General features: G+C 39.9%; 1 protein-coding gene across 1 annotated transcript in view; it reads left to right on the forward strand.

Moving 5' to 3' along the window:
• Positions 1–18,517, forward strand: part of gfra4a (GDNF family receptor alpha 4a) — a 108,428-nt gene that overhangs the window by 65,251 nt on the left and 24,660 nt on the right. The window lies entirely within an intron of this gene.

Below are 18,517 nucleotides of genomic sequence, written 5' to 3' on the forward strand. Positions count from 1 at the left end.
GAACTGTGAACGCTCAAGTGTTTGAAATCATCACAAAACTCAAGCAAGCAGAAAATGTTTTTTGTTCGAGACATCCCGACATTTTTGTTCTCACCTTGAAGAAATAAATCCATCCATCCAATTTTCGATTTCTTTTCCCGTCTTTCACCTCGGTCGATTATCTTTGTGTTCGCAGCTGCTCTGTCAAGGCTGCTTAAAACTGCTTGATAGAAACTTTGACCATGTTGGAACTGAGTTGTTAAACGTCTTCAAAGTGGTTTAAACTGACAAACTACATGTTTGCATTAAAAAAGTTTCATTATCAGCCAATTAAGAGCTAAAAACGCAAATTCTGTTCAGCGTTAATGACAAAGAAATCCCTTTTTTCCCCAGTGATGCCACAGTGTAAACATTTCTAATAACCTCACAGTGACTCGTTGACATCTGCAGCGGAGTTTGAGGGTGCGGACTATTTTTTTCTTCCTTTTTTTTTTTGGTTTAATTACTGTTACACTGACATTAAATGTATTTTGTCCGTTTGTGGTGGAGGCAATTAAATAGTCTCTTTGCACTCGGAACAACAGAGAACGGCCCGAATTAGTTAAAGGTGATTGCACGTCAAGAAGTGGTTGTGAAGATCTTGCACTGTCGGCTAAAGTTGTTGTTTCCTAATTTATTTAAATAGCGACTTGAATTTAAATACTTTTCTGTAGAATAGATATTGTACTGGATATGTTGTGAAGGTCTGATCATCTCTGTTTTGTGTTGGTTTGACCTGTTTTTCTTGTCTGGACTGTAAATTGTTGTTTTAATGCTGCGTTCTTAAACAGAACTCTCTTTAAAACGTAAGCTGGACTTCAGCCACAATAATCAATAATTTGATTTATTAACAATGGATTAATTGTACTGTGTGTAACGAGAAAAATGTCCTTCAAAGTTAGAATCATCAGCAAATTATAGACTTCCCTTCAGCTCTGCAGCTCTGTCGGCTCATTGTTTTGCTTTCACAGCTCCTAACAAAGTGTTTAAGTTCATTCCCAGCGCTCTCACTAATCCGGCGCTGCAGCTGTTTTCTGCAGGGAAGCTGAAAATGATCAGCCTAGCACCGAAACGCACACAAAAACAAAAGTTAGCTAGACCATAGTGGAGCATTTAGCAGCTAAAGAGGCAGATATTTCCCTCACATGTTGATGGAGACCAAAAATCACTAAATTAATGCAAATTTCTCTCGTAAACAGCCGGCTGCTTCCAAGTGGGGGAAAAAAAAAATCAATTCATACGGCTTTAACTGTCGGTATAATAAAATAAAAAATAAAAAGAATAATAATAATAACAATAACACAAGAGTAGTGCACAAAATACAATCCAGTTCATACAAGCAAATCAAATTCTCATAATTAAAATCCTCCATATAATAGAAGAGTGTCAGTTCCAACTGTCCCGAATCGCATGTCGCTAAACAAATTCCATTACTTAAGGGGATAATTTGAATAAGTCCTAAATCTAGCATTCACATTGTACTTTTTCTTACATAAAAAAAAAGCACAAAGTTCATTTAAAAATACTTATATAATATCACAAACTGTACAAATACTTACAGCCAAACCAAACTGTACTGAAGACTACACGTGCCCGGTCATCTGGAATGGTGGCCACCATGACAGAAACAGAGACACAAACCTTCATGAAATTCCCAAACCTTGTCAATATTTCAGCATCTGATTTATGATTATTCCAACTGCAGTGCTACTCATTCTTATACAACATATACGTCACATACAATGCAAATGTCTGTTTAAGGGCTGTGAACACACACAACATTTTTCTAAAAAGTTTTGTTCTGCACACTTGTAAATTCCACATCCCTGAATTAAATAATCCTTCTTCTTGCCTGTGGCACTCCTTTTGAATAAACTCATGACGATGCCTCGAAGTTCCAGCTTTCTCCGGGTCAACAGCAAACAACATCCCTTTTTGGGGGGTGGCTGCAGCGGTGTGTGTGTGTGTGTGTGTGTGTGTGGGCGGGGGGGGGTAAATAAAAGAAACACTGTTCTTCATACACTCTCTGTAATAAATGGAGAACATTTGTCTCAGTCAACAGGCGAACATCACTCGTTCTTGATTTCCTTTTCAAACCCACACCTCCCAGAAACGTTCTGTATTATTTTCATGTATGTAGCAGCCATATAACCAAATACAGAAACAGTATGAGCAGATACATACACACGAGATCTACCTTTTTCCATTGATGTCTATAAGAGCATCCATTTAGAAATCATAAAGCTTTTTCTTCAGTCTCAACAAAGTGTAGGTCGGTTTAAGTTTGGTATTCAGACATTAAAAGTATTAAATCCGCCGACATTTTTTTTAAATTTTTATTTCAGATTTAACATGAAGTTTCAGGTTTTCAGCAGGAAATCTTAAATTAGGGACCATCCAACAGAAGTGAGTTAAATTTCAACCCAGTTTTGCGTATTTTTCTATGGACTTTATGATCATTATCGTGTCCTCCATGAGAGATTTTTGCAGAAATGGAACTACAGACTTTGTTGAATCAGATTAACAGAATCATACAATCACATGTTGGCTGTCTGGGCTTCGATAATCACCTCCAGGCTGTTAACGGCACAGAGGAGTCGAACGGAGGAGAGAGTGTCCAGGGTTTTATTGTCATGCTTCAGCTCAGAGCCTGTCACTGTCAAACACATCTGTCAATCATATTTTTAGTTTTTATTATTTATACCGTGAATTCTTTGTTTTTTGGGGGTTTTTTTGCCTTACGTGATGGAAATACTGATTTGAACAGCAGATCATTTTTTTGCGGGGTGGAGTTGTTGGCCTTCAGTGTCCGTCGCCAAAGGCCAGCAGAAAGAGGCCCAGGATGAAAATATCCAATTATGATTAAAACATGCACATGCAAATTTCCTCCTCCACTGTTGGTGATGGCAAATCCGCTCTGCATGCAGATGGGACCTCATAATTGCAAGCTCATGAATCGGTTCCATGAGGCATCTGCATACATAAACTAAAGCTGCATTCACAATAGAAAAGATAATCAAACTTTTATCTGTGTGTGGTGCACAGAAGGCCATCCTTGCTGTTTAAACAGGAGGAAATCTGATTGTGTGAGGCTGCGGAGAGTATTTGGTGAGATTTGGGTTGAAGATATTTTTTTTTTTAATGTCGGATTTCATATGGATTGTTGGTCTGTACTTATCTATGGGAGGATCACAGAGTTAAAACCAGAACTTGTGCTCCAGTGTGAATCCAGCCTAAATTGGTTATTTCATCACAGCCTCTTCCATCAACCCCTCCGCCAACAAATAATAGGCGTTTTCTCTCTTGCTATTTCTCCAAAAGCTTCCAATTTGTGGTGAATATAGAGGATGTTTTGGCATCATCTCCCCCCGGCTCCGGTGCAGACCGAATGCCTGATATGAAACCCCAATACTCTGCCCTCAACTCAGCCCAGAGGGACCTCTAATCAGCCAGGACCTGGAAGCACCTGCGTGGTTGTGCAAAGGCTTAGAATAGACATAAATATAAAAAAAAAAACTAAAGACTTTGTAATCAAAGGTCTAAGTGGTAATCACTTGATTTAAAGCTTCTGAGATGAAAGAAACAACACTTTGCATCAAGTGGATCACAGCTTAGAACCTGCTTTTATTAATAGAATACAAAAATAAAGCTGGTTGTGCTAAATTTTCTTTAAAATAATAATACGAAAAACAATATCAAAAAGTAATTTTCCTTTCTAATGTCTCCACATCCAAAACTATAAAAGAAAAATAAGAACTCGTGGTACCTTCATCAATGAAAAATTACCATAAATACTAAACGTATAATATTTGTAAATCTGATTAAGATTTTTGTTTGAAGTGAGCAGTCAAACTGTTCTCAAATTATCAGCATCTTCATGTGAAGTAGTAGTCGGATACAGCAGATGCATTATAGTACTTTACATATGAGCCAATGAAAGAAGAAAAGCTTCATATGGAATATATACAGCTGAGTGTGTTTTTAAAATTGCTCGTTGATATTGGACAAAAATAAATAGCCTTGTATCTAAAATGATGAACTCTCCCAATAACGTGACAGTTTAATGAGGCTTTTTCCCAGTAGTTAATTAAAAGTACTTTATCATAACTTTTTTTTTTTTTTTTTTTTTTTCTCAGAGCACATATTTGATTTGGAAAGCGAACTGTTCAGATGCACTGAGTAAAGTCAGGTGGCTGTGCATGCTGCGCCCCGCCTGGCTTCAGCTGCAGCAGCCTCTCTGCACCGCCTCCACACTCACACTCAAGGGGAGAGAGAGGGAGCGAGAGAGAGAGAGAGAGAGAGAGAGAGAGAGAGAGAGAGAGCGAGCGAGCTCACTTCCAATTCCTCTCCTGCTCCGTGTGTGTGTGTGTGTGTGAAGCCGGTTTCCCTGCCGAGAACGAACAGTTAGAGCGCAGCACTCAGTCCAGGGAAGCTGTCACCTCGCCTGACAGAGTTTCATCATTACTGGGTCCATGAGAGAATTTTTTGTCACAACAGCAAACGCTGCTTCAGTGAATATCTTTAGCACCGCTGCTACTGGAGTTTTGCTGTGTTTGTAGTTCAGCAGCTGCTTCGGAGAGTTTTTGTTTGGTTATGGCAACAGATTTAAAGGTTGTCTCGCCGTCGGAGGAATATTTAATTTTTAATAAGGCTTATTTAAAGTCGAAGTGTTTAGCTTCAGTGTGAAAATTAAAGTCACATGAGTACAGGCCTTTGGTTTGGTGTCATCCCAGTCGGTTTGATATTTCTTGGGGGAAACTAAATCTGAATAACTACACAGGTAGAAGTATAAGAACAAAGTAATACATTAGGTGGTAGTGATAACTGCAGAAAACCTTACCTGCTTGGATCGTGCGTCAATGAAAGCCTGGAACAATCTAGACATTTCAATATATAATACCTGACAGTGAAAGGATTCTCACATATTTAATGTCAGACTTTCTTGAGTTAGTCTTTTTTATTTATATTTCCATTTTTAACCATCTCACTGGGAGTTTTTTTTTCTGGTTATAAAAAGCAAACACTTTAAAAATGTTTTGACACTGTTGTTTGTGAATGTACATGAATAATATTTAATATACCAAATTGAGTAGTTGATTAATCAGCTGATCATATTAGTACTGAAGAAGTCCTTGTGTAGCAAGGCAAGAGCAGGGAACATTTCTCCACAGGGTTCTCTAAATAAATAACAGAATACTTTTTTTTTTTTTATTATTATTAAAACCAGTTTTTGGTCCACTGATTTGATGCTGTATCACAAATGTTTACAAAATGTGAAGTATTTTTTGTAACAATGTGAGTTTCCGAGGTCTTTTCCACCCAAGCATCAAGCGATTTGTGTGAGGCTGAGGTACACATGGAGGTTCTCAGCTGGCTTTCACGAGTGAACCTGAGAAGTTGCAGGTGCTTCATATTGCTTCTCACAAACAGAGAGCCTCGCTGGTCGCTTGTGTCTGACTCGATGTGTCCCTGCAGGTCTTAGGTAGTAGTCATGTGTGTGTCTTCATGGTCTATGTTTATGTGAGTGTGTAGATACAGAAGAGAAGAACAGAGTCCTGCCAGGGTCCTGACTTGTTTCAGGTCAGCTTGCCCTCTGTCACAATGTTCCTTTTCTACATTAAAAAGACATCACCAGCTCCAAACTCATGACCACAGACCTGAACTGAGAAAACTCACCAGGTGGTATTAGCAGGAGAATACTGACATAAACATCTTCTGCAGGAGCAGAAAAATACAATAAAAAATGGCTGAAATTCAATTTGAAAGTCACTCTTGCACAGAGATATGAAATCCAACTTTACTCCATTGGATGCTGCCACGAGATTCAAAATGCTGATGTGCTCATGCAGAATGATGTTGCTCTGGAAGTGCGACAGAGCAGAAGGAGCCAATCTGTCAATACACATTATCGTTTCATGCCGATCTCACTCGGAACATAACGCTCTCTCCCAGCTCAGATAAGGCCATGCCGAAAAAAAAACAAAAAACGGCTTTTAATCCACCGCCTTACATAATGAAACATCAACTCACCTCGCTCATCGTGGGTCATCTCCCAAGGAGCTTGTGAGCACGGAGCCTAGCGAAGCATCAAAGCCCTGTCTATTCACCATCAGTAATTAATGCAGAGTAGATTGTTGGCCGGTGAGGGCATCAACACAGAGGAACAAAAAAATGATAACACAACTCAGTCATAAAGGCTTGAAACCATCTCGCTGAACAAAGAGCTCGATTCTTCCAGTTTCAAGGTTATTTTTTCACTTGTGGAAAACTTTTTTTTTTTTTACTGCGACTCTAATTGTCTACTGACCTCCACCCTGTGGGTTTAAACATACATTTGGAGAGCTCTTTGTAAAAGTTATAATTGGGGGTCGGTGATGCATTCAAAGCCTGGGCTCGCAATCACCATGTCCTCAACCCGTCACCTTATCTGAACCGGGACGCATGTACAAGCAGAGGCAGACGCTGGCTCTATAAAACACAGGAAGCTACACAGACACACAGTCTGCAGCAGCCACGATAAAAAAAAAAAAAATACAGATACGTACTTTCATCGTCTGATACGTCTGAATGTTCTCGCTTATTTTTATACTGGAGTATTAAAGCAGTTTTACTGCAGGCACAGACACCTACAACTTCCAGAGAGGTTTATTTCCTCGTGTGTGATGGAAGATTGAACACTAATGCAGATGGTTGGCGAGGCACGAAAAAAAGGAACTAAAAACAAGAACTCATCAATAAAGTCCCTCAGACACACATTAGATGCAGCAACAAGCATCACAGTATATGAAGTCTCGGCTATAAGACACAGTTATACAGTCCAGTGTTTTTTTTATATATTACAGTTGCTAGTCTCAGCAACCCTCCCTTATTTTGATCATTTGGAGTGATGTTCTCTCAGAGTTTGGAGTGTGTGTAGTTTATGTGCGCGCTGAACTGACCTGATACATGTTGAATTAGTTTAATGGTTGTATATTTAGCTAACTTATTAGCATTTTCCCCAGAGCCTAAATTCAAGAGTCACCTAGATTTCTTTAGCGCTGGAGGACACGTGAATCAGTGAGGAGCTGTGCTGTGTGCAGAGAGCGGGGCTGAAGTAGAGCTTCCTGTTTGATTGTTTACAGATTTAAACCATAGCTTGACTACTTGTTAAACTGTAGTATTTCTTCTTCTACTACATACAGTGGGTACGGAAAGTATTCAGACCCCTTTAAATTTTTCACTCTTTGTTTCATTGCAGCCATTTGCTAAAATCAAAAAAGTTCATCTTATTTCTCATTAATGTACACTAAGCACCCCATCTTGACAGAAAAAAACAGAAATGTAGAAATTTGTGCAAATTTATTAAAAAAGAAAAACTGAAATATCACATGGTCATAAGTATTCAGACCCTTTGCTGTGACACTCATATTTAACTCACATGCTGTCCATTTCTTCTGATCCTCCTTGAGATGGTTCTACTCCTTCATTGGAGTCCAGCTGTGTTTAATTAAACTGATTGGACTTGATTAGGAAAGGCACACACCTGTCTATATAAGACCTTACAGCTCACAGTGCATGTCAGAGCAAATGAGAATCATGAGGTCGAAGGAACTGTCCAAGGAGCTCAGAGACAGAATTGTGGCAAGGCACAGATCTGGCCAAGGTTACAAAATAATTTCTGCAGCACTCAAGGTTCCTAAGAGCACAGTGGCCTCCATAACCCTTAAATGGAAGAAGTTTGGGACGACCAGAACTCTTCCTAGACCTGGCCGTCCAGCCAAACTGAGCAATCGTGGGAGAAGAGCCTTGGTGAGAGAGGTAAAGAAGAACCCAAAGATCACTGTGGCTGAGCTCCAGAGATGCAGTAGGGAGATGGGAGAAAGTTCCACAAAGTCAACTATCACTGCAGCCCTCCACCAGTCGGGGCTTTATGGCAGAGTGGCCCGACGGAAGCCTCTCCTCAGTGCAAGACATATGAAAGCCCGCATAGAGTTTGCCAAAAAACACATGAAGGACTCCCAGACTATGAGAAATAAGATTCTCTGGTCTGATGAGACCAAGATTGAACTTTTTGGCGTTAATTCTAAGCGGTATGTGTGGAGAAAACCAGGCACTGCTCATCACCTGCCCAATACAATCCCAACAGTGAAACATGGTGGTGGCAGCATCATGCTATGGGGGTGTTTTTCAGCTGCAGGGACAGGACGACTGGTTGCAATTGAAGGAAAGATGAATGCGGCCAAGTACAGAGATATCCTGGAAGAAAACCTCTTCCAGAGTGCTCTGGACCTCAGACTGGGCCGAAGGTTCACCTTCCAACAAGACAATGACCCTAAGCACACAGCTAAAATAACAAAGGAGTGGCTTCGAACAACTCTGTGACCATTCTTGACTGGCCCAGCCAGAGCCCTGACCTAAACCCAATTGAGCATCTCTGGAGAGACCTGAAAATGGCTGTCCACCAACGTTCACCATCCAACCTGACGGAACTGGAGAGGATCTGCAAGGAAGAATGGCAGAGAATCCCCAAATCCAGGTGTGAAAAGCTTGTTGCATCATTCCCAAGAAGACTCATGGCTGTACTAGCTCAAAAGGGTGCTTCTACTCAATACTGAGCAAAGGGTCTGAATACTTATGACCATGTGATATTTCAGTTTTTCTTTTTTAATAAATTTGCACAAATTTCTACATTTCTGTTTTTTTCTGTCAACATGGGGTGCTGAGTGTACATTAATGAGAAATAAAATGAACCTTTTTGATTTTAGCAAATGGTTGCAATGAAAGAAAGAGTGAAAAATTTAAAGGGGTCTGAATACTTTCCGTACCCACTGTATGTGATGGGTCATGCAGTTATTGCCGCATTAGAGTCCTTGAAAGGAAACCTTTACTGAGCTGGGCTGTAATGTAGAAATGTTTTTTTTTATAAAGTTGTTTAAATCTTTTTAAGATGCATCATGGGGATCACGTTTTTTTAAGTAACTTTTATAAACTGTTTATATGTCCAATCAAAAGTTAAATGAACATTTCTAGGGAGAATTGCTGTGAGATCCAGATTCAGCACCTCGGCAGATTCATCGCTCACCATCCTGACAGAGTATTATTATGGAGTGAACTGTCACTGAACTTATTGTACTTATCGATACCCAATAATCGATCTAATGTCTGTGGCTGATCATCTATCACACTGGTGCCAATCTAATGGTGTCTAGCACTTCTGCAAACCTACCAAGAAATGTCATATAGCGTAAGCCCACAAACCGCATCGTTGGTGTAACACTGTACTGATAAGTAACACATTAGATGAAAATACCCATCTGAAGCAGACTGCCAAGTGCAGCTCAGGGTTTATTGGGTCAGGATGTTTACTACACTTCCTCATCGGGTGTGGGAGTAACATTTCCAGCAGGGCCTCGAACTGCGCCTCTGACATTTGAAAATAATAATAATAAACAACAGCTTTCCCAGCTGAAATTATTTAATTGACACTTATCACCAGTTTTTGACTGGTTTGGGTGACATTTTCTGGCTTTTCATCAGTTAATCAACAGCACAGAGATGACAGGAGACGAGTGGAGGGATGGAGAGACACAAAAAACTTTGAAAAAACTTTGAATCTCCACCAATTAAATTGAATTAAAACTTAGGTTTTAATATATTGGGAACACTGGACATTTCAAAAGACAGTAGAAACAGTTGAATTATTGACCAAATCTCAGATCTAAGTGTAGGCAGGGAACCAAATGACCAAAAAACAAGCAAAATCCTGTTAGAGAAGTTGTAAACTTTGCAAATATTTACACCACAATTCACTCTCAAAATGTTCTGTACCTGAGAAGACTGCACAGATTGGTGGCAAAGAAAAGACAAATTGCATGATCTTTGTAAGGTGTAAGGATGAACAGCATTCTTTAAGAAAATGTTTCCTGATTTGATGATGGTGGTGCAGTGTGTTGTCTGACACCTCGCTCTGAATTCGACCATCGGTGTAGATGCTCATTATGTCTCTCCTGGGTTTTTTTGTGTTTTTTTTTTTTTTTTTGCCATATATCTGTTTATCTCTGCAGACCCACATTATGCAACATGTGTGGAACCACAGAAACATTCCTTTCTGTCCATGAAGCTGAATGCATTGTGCAGGGAGCTAATGATAGACGCAGCTCCTCATTCCTACAAAGTGAAACTTTGCTGTATCAAATCTGGGTCAGCTAATTAGTGGAGGGAATTGCACAATCCATATTAGCCTGGAGATGTCCTGGTAATCTGGTTAATTAACCTGACGCGTAAGTTAACTGACCTCCAGAAGATAATACACGACGAAGGCTACGATTAATGCTAAAACAAAAAAGTTCCCTGTTTCTCACTGAACTTTTCCAACTGCAGCTTTGTTCCTGCAGCTCTGCCCACTTCGGGATTAACTCAAACAATAAGATTATTTCCGCCTGCAGAAAAATGTTTGTACACGAGTGTTTGTGTAAGAGCGTGCTCACACACAAACGCTGCAAATAGACAAACATGAGGAGGAGGAGGTGGAGGCTGACAGGAAGACACACATTTACAATTAAAGGATGTCATTTTTCAGCCAACACGAATAAACGGTGACAGTTAGAAAAAAAAACTCAGTTTCACACGTGCACACAGCAACACACGTGCACAGAAAGAGGTGAGCTCTCACCAAAGAGCACATTCAGGAGAAAGAATAAAACATACTTGTGTATTTTCTGTTTTGATATAAAAAAAAAAAATTGGTGCCAGCAGCACGGAGAAAATGTTAAATATTTATAAGATTGTATGACTGCATGTAAGTATCCAGAGTGTGCAAGTGGAAAAACTGTCTCTGCTCATTTTTGTGTGTGTGTGTGTGTGTGTTTGGCATCTCCATATGGCCTTATAACAAAACAAAAAAATGGGAGGATGGGAGCTGATGCAGACGGGAGGAGGAGAGAGAAGCTATTCTGGCATGTGTGTTAAGAAAGTGCGCGAAAGTCGGGACTTTAAATCCACCGATTTTTTTGCTAGTTCCATTCTTTGCTCCAATAAGACTTTATAGCAGCTCGTCTCTAGAGGACAGCGAGAGACGAATAACACTAGAGAATAAAAATATCATTAGAGAAATATGGAAGAAAAAAAAAGAACTCGGTGCCAGAGAACAACAATGTACCCCCTTAAAATGTGCCAAATGCCAGTGGGAACTATTGTTACAATAGGGAAGCATGAAAAAGTAGAAGCTAGTAAGAATAACAACAGCAGCAGGGTACACTATAATACCTCTGCTCATGGATTCACATCCCTGTTCTGTATTTTTCGACTGACAGTGAACCAGATTCACTGTTTTTTGCATGCATGTTTTAAAAAGCAAAACAAAGAGTTTTGCACAGTCCTGAGGAATCTGACTTATTTGCCTTTCATGGAAAGTCTATACCAAGGTCATGGACATTGCACTTCAGATGGAGCTCCTATCGATCAAAGTGGAAGTGGAATTTGCTAAACATGTGTTTAATATCGGAGATTTAAAAATGTTTCCCGTCGCGTTCCGGGTGTTATCATCGGGATGCAGAGGTCAGACACGACTCTTCTCACACCTGTTGCTGATGTTGTTATTTTGAGCTGTACATCCAGAGGACATAAAAGCATAGTTACGATCTGTAGGGTATTCAGTTTGGTAGAGTATGAAGGGTTCCTTCTTCAGTGTGTAATGCAGTAGTATTAGACTTGGTTGATGGGTAGGAGAACTGTTGGTTTTGTACCAAAATGTTCAATTTACTGGTTGCAAACTTTGTCGTGAACACACAAAGAGTTCAGAAAGGATTCAGAGGTGAATATCGCTCTGCTGAGGTGGCTGGACTCTCTTTGTTAATGCTGCTCCTTGAGAGTGAGAGGAGCCATTTGAGGTGATTTGGAAACTAGGAAGGGGTATACCTCAAGCCTCCTTCTTGTTGCCGTGCCGACCCAGGAGCCACCAGGAGGCACTGATGTTGAGGTGATCTCCCAGCGGGCCTTAAAGCGCTGCAGGATTCCCCAACAGAAAGCAGGAGGATGTCACTTCAAATATCTGTACTAATTGTTTCCGAAGAGTACATACTAAAACAAGGGAAAGTAAATGTCAGCTCCTGCTTGACTTCAGTCCCAGTAGAGTTTTCTATATTCTACATTTTAGCTCTTCTCCACAGACTTTAGCTCCAACATCCCAGACAGTACACAGATCTAACATTGAAGATCGCACGTGTCAAAACCACTGCGCTCAAACAAGACGAAGGATTTTAAAGGTCAGCGTGACAGCAGCTAGACAACAGATGAAACAAATAGTCTTGTTTCCCCAGATTGCTCTCTAACTGAGAAAATTGGCAACAATTACATCTGGACTAACACCACCTCTTTTTATCAAGTCCATGGATTTCCTGGCACAATAAAAAAGATCCAATTCAAGAAAACATTTTCTCCCCAGTCTCCCCTGTCCCAGCAGAGTGTTTCACTCACAAGCTGATAACGTTTTAAGTGTATTTTTCTGCCAACAATGTGGTCTACAACAGTTATTAAGCTTCTGTCTCTCAGAGTAACGTAACGCGGGGACACCTGCTCTGCTTTGTGTGCTCGAACAGCACGTTAATACAACGGAAGAAAAGAATAACATAATGAGAGCGAGGGCTAATGGGACGTCTTGTTGACACCCAGTCGTTCTGCGGTCGGGATCATTGTCATCTTGTATGACACCCGCCTTTTGGTGCGGTGAAGCCGGGTGCAGCTGGCAGGGTGGACGTGGTTCAGTCTGCTTTCATCTGTGTCCTCTAAATGTCTCTGTGACAATTCTTTAGGACACACGACTGGTTCATGAGCCGGTGAATCTCACATAAACCAGTTTCAATTCATGTCTTAGTGTACAGCTGCCTCTATAATGTATTTAACTCTATAAAGCCAGACTAAGCCAGAATATTAGTAAAAAACAAAAATAGTATTTTTAAAAATGTGTACGTGCTTTTTGGAGTTTTTAACAAAATACAAACAAAAATACTCAAAATCAATTTACATGTATGATTTTTTTTTAATCATATTTGATACATCAGGCTTTTATGCCAATTTATTGACAACAGTAAACACACCTTTATTTTAGAAAGGTGAACCAATGTTGCTCACGATTTCCTCATCCTTCGTCATCACTGCCACCTGAGTGTCCTGCAATAAGTATTACGTTAAGAGTCTGTTCCTCCTCCTCATCATCCTCATCTTCCTCTAATTGCTCCATGTCACTTGATATGCAGACTATAATCATGCAGATGACATATTTAAAACTGAATCTTTTTTTGTGTGTGCTTTTTGTGTATTTGACATTGTGGTAGGTATAATTGCATTATGAAATTATGGGATTTTCAGATAAATTTCTGTAAAGACCTGTTGTATCATATTGGTTTCAACATATTCAGGTACAAAATGTCAAGTACTTATAAATTCCCTCAAAACAGTAGTTACTAATTAAAAATATGAATAAAAATCTAAATGTTATTCTTACTGCAACTTTTTCTAAACTCCCAAATGGCCTTGAAGGGTTTAGGAAAAACTTCAAAAGAATAGAAATACTTCGGTAAAATACCAGTTTTTCATGTTTGTACTGAACAACACTAAAGTTCACGTTTTGCTAGTTTCTACCTTTAAATGGTAAATTCTGTTCCTCTTCTTTGACATTGTTTTATACTTTCATGTCATATCTCTCATTTGTATTGACTTAAAAAAATATCCAATTTAGACTTTTTAGAGCAGCTGATTGAAGTCTTGAGCTTTTGTCTTTCATTTCTCTTCAAATACTGATCTGGTAATCTAACTTCAGTGGAATAATCATTTCATTCCCTTCATCGTATCATTCACACCGCTGGAGCTCGGTCCAAAAATCAATTTATTATTAACTTTAAAAAAAATAATGAATGTCTTGGCAAAAAGTATGATCTCCATATCAAAAGGGTCATTTTATTTTCTAGCTGGAAAAATAGATTCTTAAAAAAAATTGGGGGATGGAAAAAAAAAAAGATATTCCCAGAGTTTTCCTCTGAAAGATTCCCACACAAACTTGTAATTCTAAGAAGAAAAATGCCCAAATCGCAGCTGCGTGGACATTTTAAAACCGCTGCAGAATGATATTGACTTTTTTTGGGGATGGATTAGTCGCTGAGGAATCTGGAAGTAAATTAGTATTCTGCATCATGGCCGGAGTGGTCTCTTGGTTCTCCTCTAGATTTCATCATGTTCTGCTGAATCAATGACACAGAGTGAAACGACCCTCACAGCGTGTTTGGAGGACCGATTGTCTTAATGCAAACTAAATTTACGGTAACGTGTTTGTTCTTTCACGCTGATGTGCGTGTGTGCCTTTATGGGAAGACTATTGCATTTTTCACTGCTGTTGAGGAGAGATGGTGTTATTAGTAGCTGAAAAAAACAGGACAAGGAGCAGAAGCAGTAAACACAGCAAGTCATCTAGGTTAAAAAGTGTTCGGGGAGGCGCAGTTTGCTAATAAGGAACTCGCATGTACACTAACTAAAGCACGGTCCCTTGGTAGCACTGTCAAAGACTTACCAAACAATCCAGGGGCCTGTTATCCGTAACAGGATTCATCATATACAGCGAGTCACTCAGCCGTGCAGCAGCTGATGAAAAGAAATGTGTTTTGTCTCGTCGACAAATAATATTGAAAAAGAATTGACAAATGGCATGCACAGTGCATCCGCTAAAATTTAGAAAAACAAACTCCATCCATCACTTCTGTGAGCTTCACGTCTTTGTTCAGTCAGTGTTGTGAAGACGGAGCTGCAACGATGAGTTTGAAGCTGGCTGCGTGGGCACTTGGGCCCTTGATTATGTTTTGGTTAAATTTCTGGAATGAAATTTGTCAAAACCAGGATCTTTCTCCATCTTTAACTGGATATGTTATAGATACCTAAATCTACCCACTCAAAGGACTCAGATTGTGGCTGTCGAAGCCTTGAGCTTCGTAGAGTCAAACAGCCGAGGATAATGTCCTGAAAGTTTGTTTTTTTGTCCATCTAAATCAAAATATATTCAGTTTCAGACATATTAAAATGAGAAAAACATAAAACAATCCTCTCATTTCAGATCCTGAAACCCTCTTCTTTTTTCTGGGAGCTTGTTTGCATGATAATTCAACCCTCAGCAGCAACCCAATCCAAGCTCTACAAGAAATTAATAAACTCAAAAATCTCAAAAAAGAATATTAATAACCAGAAAATGAAAAACAAAAACTGAAAAAAGTTTTGGAGGACAATTTTATAATATATATATATATATATACAGTGGTGTGAAAAAGTGTTTGCCCCCTTCCTGATTTCTTTTTTTTTTTTGCATGTTTGTCACATTTAAATGTTTCAGATCATCAAACAAATTTAAATATTAGTCAAAGATAACACAAGTGAACACAAAATGCAGTTTTTAAATGAAGGTTTTTATTATTAAGGGAGGAAAAACAATCCAAACCCACATGGCCCTGTGTGAAAAAGTGTTTGCCCCCTAAACCTAATAACTGGTTGGGCCACCCTTAGCAGCAACAACTGCAATCAAGCGTTTGTGATAACTTGCAATGAGTCTTTTACAGCGCATCTTTTTACGCCAGATGTAATGGGACACACACTTTCCAAAAAGTTCAACTTTTGTCTCGTCAGTCCACAGAGTATTTTCCCAAAAATCTTGGGGATCATCGAGATGTTTTCTGGCAAAAATGAGACGAGCCTTAATGTTCTTTTTGCTCAGCGGTGGTTTTGGTCTTGGAACTCTGCCAGGCAGGCCATTTCTGCCCAGTCTCTTTCTTATGGTGGAGTCATGAACACTGACCTTAACTGAGGCAAGTGAGGCCTGCAGTTCTTTGGATGTTGTCGTGGGGTCTTGGGGTAATTTTGGTCGGCCGGCCACTCCCGGGAAGGTTCACCACTGTTCCATCTTTTCTCCATTTGTAGATAATGGCTCTCACTGTGGTTCACTGGAGTCCCAAAGCTTTAAAAATGGCTTTATAACCTTTTCCAGACTGATATATCTCAATTACTTTCTTTCTCATTTGTTCCTGAGTTTCTTTGGATCTCGGCATGATGTCCAGCTTTTGAGGATCTTTTGGTCTACTTCACTTTGTCAGGCAGGTCCTATTTAAGTGATTTCTTGATTGAGAACAGGTGTGGCAGTAATCAGGCCTGGGTGTGGCTCGAGAAATTGAACTCAGGTGTGATAAACCACAGTTAAGTTATGTTTTAACAGGAGGGGGCAAACACTTTTTCACACAGGGCCATGTGGGTTTGGATTGTTTTTCTCCCTTAATAATAAAAACCTTCATTTAAAAACTGCATTTTGTGTTCACTTGTGTTATCTTTGACTAATATTTAAATTTGTTTGATGATCTGAAACATTTAAGTGTGACAGACATGCAAAAAAAAAAATGGAAATCAGGAAGGGGGCAAACACTTTTTCACACCACTGTATTTTCTTCTTTGACAGATACACAGTGGTGCTTTATGAGCAGTATTTAAAAAAACAAACAAACATGAAAGTTGCAACAATTTCTAGAAATTAGGAACGCAAAAGGTTTATAATCCAAAAATGAGATTATGATAAATCTGTATTTAAATTGTTTTTTGGGATGACGACTCACCCCGAGTCAGGCTCACCGTATGTGAACACGTCCTTCATTTTGTCATCAACATCACTGTTTTTATCATCACCGTTCTTTCTATGAACTCTTTACAGGAGACGGACTTCAGGTATCAAAAAACAAAATCTCATTGAGCTTCCTTTATGTGGCTTTTATAAGGATGCAGTGCCTTTCCGTGGAGCTTATAGATTTTTAAAGGAAGCTTTCTGTCGCCGGCTGATAGCTCACGGCTGATGGCAGTGACTGATGCCTGCTGGCTCTGGAGGAGTCGGGGGTTTAGGTGGGCGGGGGGGGGGACGTGAGGAGCCACCCAATGAGACGAGGGGAGCTCTGTCTCCGTCCTCACAGCTGAGATAGAGAAAGGAAGGATAAGCAGGCAGTTATTTTGAGTTTCTTGTAAGATATCCTGGTTGTAACGAAGTGATTTCTGGTGTTGCAGTTGTGAACAGTCGCTTTCAGTGTGGATAGTCGCTCACTTTCTGTGAACATCACAGCTGTTGTTGTTTGTATTTGTAATGAAGGCAAAAATGTTTTTACCCGAGATCGCAGGAATGACAAGTGAATTCCGTTCTGTTTTTGTGAAATATTTTTCCCTTAAAAAAAGATTCCTTCAATTTCAGAATCTGCTCTTTGAACTGCAGCAGGTGTGATTGTTTGGGGGGGCGGGTGATGGATGAGAAGAAAAGCACAAACAGAAAAAACAAAAGAAGATAAGTGGAGAGGGTGATGCGGGAGAGAGGAAATCAGAGAGAAGCAGAAACAAAAAGGAAAAGAGAAGAGAGAGAGAGAGAGAGAGGAAAGAGAGATTATTTACCTCAGTGGGATAAACAGGGAGGCATATAGGATGGAACCAATCTGAATGACAGGGCAACTGATTCCTCCTAATTGGTTTTGACTGTCTGTCTTTGAACTGCCGGCACACTGCGGCTCCGTTTCCAGGCAAACAGTTATCGCCCGCAATCTGGAGTGCTGCTTAATTTCCCAGACAAATATCAAACCTCTCTCCACACTGGATTAGTTGCAATTTAATAAGATTTGCACTGCCGCTGCTCACAGGCGCTGTTTTTTTTTTCATTTTTCTTTTTTTCCAAACCAGCTTTAAGGTTCCTCTCTGCTCCACCTTCAATATGAGAACACCCACACCCACCTACACCCCACACACACACACACACACACACACACACACACACACACACACACACACACACACACACACACACACACACACACACACACACACACACACACCACCCACGGATCTGTTCCCACCTGCAGTTCAACATACTTACATAAGAAGAGCAAGAAAAAAGAAAAAAAAACCTCTATGTTTAAATGTTGTTTCTCCTGCTAGGATGACATAATATCGCGCATTTCCAATGCAAATCTGCATTTGGAGTTTTCTGCGAGCGGAATTGAAGTATCTTGACATAAGGCAGATTCCTCTGCTTTTTTTTTTTCAAGGTACCATTTCTTGATCCGAGAAAACTCGAGTGGAGCTGATTTGCATCAAAAACGAATGACATTATCTCACCCTGCACTTTTTTCTTTTCTTCCTCTACCTCCCTTTGCTTTCCATAAAATAAATCAGATTTTTTTTTTTTTTTAATACTCCATAGTGGAATAAATTACTTGTTGAGGGGGGATATTTTTTTGGGGCACAATAAGTGCTGCCTGTCAAGACCTCGGCGAAGATGAGCTCTTCATTTGAGTGGCAGATGCTTTCTCTCAGGAGCATCCGCAAACATCCAAACACCCATCGCAGCCGGCTCCTCGCCTCACTGTCTGCCTCGACTTTTATTGACAGCTTGCCGCCAGATTAGCCGACTCCTCGGAAAGGTTGAGAAGTCTCCTACCGAGCACATGGCGGTTAACCCGTTTCCTCCACG

Source organism: Brachyistius frenatus, unplaced genomic scaffold (assembly GCF_029030835.1).
Source record: "Brachyistius frenatus isolate BFR_SWC_R1_liver_20210118 unplaced genomic scaffold, ASM2903083v1 Contig_367, whole genome shotgun sequence".
Taxonomy (NCBI): Eukaryota; Metazoa; Chordata; class Actinopteri; family Embiotocidae; genus Brachyistius; species Brachyistius frenatus.